Here is a 4,052-nt window from a genome sequence, read left to right as displayed (position 1 = left end):
AAAAGTAGTTTAACTTGTTAGTTATTGTGATTTATAATAATTTTTATGTAATTATCGCTCCTTGTGTCCCAATTTATGTGGCTTCGATAAAATTTTGAGAGTCAACTAAAATTTTTATATATCTTTTAAATATTTTAAGTTGTTAATTATTTTGATTTGCAGTACTTTTTCTTTTGTCTCAATTTACGTGGCATTGCTAAAATAATGAGCGTCAATAGGATATTTCTATATGTCTATTAAATATTTTAAGTTTTAATTATTATGATTTGAACATGATAGACAATTAAATAAATGAATTTTTTTTACTTTCAACATGTAGTTATAGTTAATTAAAATAATAAAATTGATTTACTTTAAATATTTAGTTGCAATTAATTAGGATAATTTTTTATTTTGTCATGATTTATGTTACACGATAAAATTTTGAGAGTTACATAGAATTTTTACCCATTTTTATAAAAGTAGTTTAACTTGTTAATTCTTGTGATTTATAATAATTTTTACGTAATTATCAAATAGTATATTTACTCCTTGTGTCCCAATTTATGTGGCTTCGATAAAATCTTGAGAGTCAACAAAAATTTGTATATATCTTTTAAATATTTTAAGTTGTTAATTATTATAATTTACAGTACTTTTTCTTTTGTTTCAATTTATGTGACATTGCTAAAATAATGAAAGTCAATAAAATATTTCTATATGTCTATTAAATAGTTTAAGTTATTAATTATTATGATTTGTGGTAGCAAATTAGTTTTGAACATGATAGACAATTAAATAAAAGGAAAAGTTTTTACTTTCAATATGTAGTTATAATTAATTAATATAAATTAATAGAATATATTAAATACTTAAACCATTACGATGAACAATGAAATTATTATAAATTGGGGCATAGTATATAATTAAGTGAAAGTAGATGGATATTTTCGTAATTATGGAAACCACGTCTTCTATAAATAGCCGTTAGATGGATATTCCTGCTGTCATTCTCTCTCCTTCATTGTTTCTCTCTCTCTGTAACAAAAAAAGTCTAAGAAAACGTATCGCATCAAAAGGAATCAAGAAAATGTAAGATATATAATTTCCCTTTTTTCCTTTCTTTTTTTTTTTTTGATTTTTTGATTTTGAATTTCGGTGTAAATGATGATTGTATGATAGAGATGATTCTAGGCCCAACCGACCTTGGATTTGAATACAATTTCGGTGTAAATGATGATTTTTTGATTTTGAATTTAGGTGTAAATGATGATTTTTTTTTTTTTCTGAAATGCAGCTGGACAGGTTCATTCCCAATCGCTCTATGCACATTACATGCTCAGTGGTGGGAAGGTTAAAAAGGAACACGTTGGAGTAAATTCTTCATCTTACTTGAAGCTGTTAGCACAAGAACTCAACATGAACAGAACGAGGATCCTTGCTTTTAAGAATAAACCTCCACCTTCGGCTCACAGAGTTTCTCAATCTCCATCACACATTCAACAGGTTAAAAAGCGGAGATACATTCCCCAAGTGAGTTTTTCTTTACTGTCTAACTCTACTTATTGTATTAGTGTGTAAATAAATATGTTTTTATCTTGGCTAACTTAGACAACTTTTTGCTTGTTAACAGTCTGCGGAGAGGACCCTGGAGGCTCCTGACATCCCTGATGATTTTTGTCTCAATTTGTTAGATTGGGGGAGCAGTAATGTTATTGCCATTGGGTTAGGGAATTCTGTATATCTGTGGGATGCTTCTGATGGGTCGACTACTGAGCTTCTCACGGTTGGTGATGATTTTGGGCCCGTGACTAGCGTCAGCTGGTCACCAGATGGAAGACACCTGCAGTTGCCTTGAATAATTCCCACGTTCAGCTGTGGGACACCTTGCAGGGGTCTAGCCAATTGGTAAGTGGTTTCTTTCGCCGTCTTCCTTCTTCTAGTCTAATTATTATCACAAGTCTAACATCTTTCTTTCTACACAGCTGAGGACGTTACGGGGACACAGATTAAGGGTTGGCTCACTCGAGTGGAATGGTGGCCACATACTGACGACAGGAGGGATGGATAGTAAGATCTTCAACAATGACGTGCGTGTAAGATCCCACGTAGTTGGAAAATACAGGGGACACAACCAGGAGATATGTGGATTGAAGTGGTCCGAGTCAGGCCAGCTGTTGGCTAGTGGAGGGAACGATAATTTGGTCCATATATGGAGCCTATCGATGGGGTCTCCTAACCACTCACGCCAATGGATCCACCGTATGACAGATCATACAGCTGCTGTAAAAGCTCTTTCTTGGTGTCCTTTCCAGAGTAACATGGTTGCCTCAGGTGGCGGCGTTGGAGATCAGTGCATAAAGTTTTGGAACACCAATACCGGGGCATGCTTGAACACTGTCGATACAGGTTCACAAGTCTGTTCCTTGCTTTGGAACAGACACGAGCGTGAGCTTTTGAGTTCTCACGGCTTTACTGACAACCAGCTCACTGTTTGGAAGTATCCTTCTATGACAAAAATTTCAGAACTTTTCGGTCATACATCACGAGTTCTTCATATGGCTCAGGTATGATTTGTTAACCAATAACACCACATCGTGTTCGTTTAGGCTCATATTTCGCTGTGCCTTACCGACTTTCCTTCTCGACATGTTTCAGAGTCCAGATGGCTATACTGTGGCGACTGTAGCAGCGGATGAGAGACTAAGCTTATGGAATGTTTCTGGGAATCCTGAAGAGAATAAGCCTGTGCTAAAGAGAAAGCTAGAGCCATTTTTTGACTTGGTACAGATTAGATAAAGTAGCAAATGTAGTTTTGTTATTTTTCTACTAAATAGAAACATGAGCCCTTGAACGACCAAGGGAAAATCCGTCTTTGAGCAGCAAAAGAGATGTTTTCCCATCCTTTTCTCAATGTTTCCAGAAGACTCAATCCCACTTTCCTTTCACAATCAACCGTACAGCTTTTCTTCTTTCTTCCTCAAGCTCTCAAACACCACTCCAATCTTGGATCCAAACAACAACAACAACACTAACTTCTCAAGGTATGTTGCTTGTACTGCTCGCTTTGCATAATATCTATCTAGAATCATTAATTTGTGTCATTCTTTTTTTTTTTTTTAATCCTACGGAAGAGCTCTGTTCCTTTTTGCTTCAAGTTTTACCTAATAAAAATTTACAAGGTAATGAGTACTGTTTGGTATTTGAGTATGTTTTTTTCCCATCTATTGAACTCTGAATCATCTGCCGTTTATGCTATTTTGTTATAGCATAAGAATGCGAACAAGCAAAAAGAGCCGAGTGGTGATATAACTATTGTATACATTAAAGCAAAAGATGAAATCTTTCACGAGGTACCAACTTTTTTTAACTTTTCTGTTTTGCCGTACTGCTAAATGTTTCGGATTCTTCCTTTTATTGTTTCTTCAATTAAGCTATTGGTCCTTCAGTTTTCCTTTGCATACAAAGCTGGTTAGGACTGACGATCTAAGTGTTTTTCTTGTAGCATCAAAGATTTTATGTATTTTATCGTGGTGGTTTATATTTAGTCTATATATGTTGATTTTCTGCAAAAGAATACACCAATGAAATGCCACTCGCACACATACTAGGGAAAATTCATTGAATCTGTTTGAAATTTCTCAGTCGATTTTGGTGAAAGTACCCAAAACCGGTTGACCAGATTGGGTGCGGCACCAAAAGTGGAGTCCGACCAACTTAGCTTGTAATTGTTTCGTTTGGTTAGTCAAGGGAAATTGTCAAATTCACTTGATTCCCTCAAGAAGATCACTTTTGCAAGGTTTTTGAATTTTGGGAGTGGATACTCTTCAAATCTTGGTGCTATAGAAATCCCTTTTCAAGTGTGTTTACTACAAGTAGATAGTCAAGGTGGTTTAATATGCTGCTGAGTGCTTGTATATAGTCAAGGAGGCTTGGTGTAGGATGCGAGAGATTTTTCCTTCAGCAGCTGCTCTTTTCTCCTTTTCTTTGATTATATTGAAAGGAAATGTTTAGATGAATGATTTCTCTATTTTATTGTTTGTGATTAATACTTTGCAATCCCGTTTTAGCTG

The 4,052-nt window shown here is 34.9% G+C and overlaps 1 pseudogene; it reads left to right on the top strand.

The window, feature by feature from the left end:
* Positions 1-1,270: 1,270 nt before the first annotated feature.
* LOC107863075 lies at positions 1,271-3,314 on the top strand (annotated as a pseudogene).
* The last annotated feature ends 738 nt before the right edge of the window (positions 3,315-4,052 follow it).

This window comes from Capsicum annuum, chromosome 1 (assembly GCF_002878395.1).
Source record: "Capsicum annuum cultivar UCD-10X-F1 chromosome 1, UCD10Xv1.1, whole genome shotgun sequence".
Taxonomy (NCBI): Eukaryota; Viridiplantae; Streptophyta; class Magnoliopsida; order Solanales; family Solanaceae; genus Capsicum; species Capsicum annuum.
This window is presented reverse-complemented; position numbering and strand designations above follow the sequence as displayed.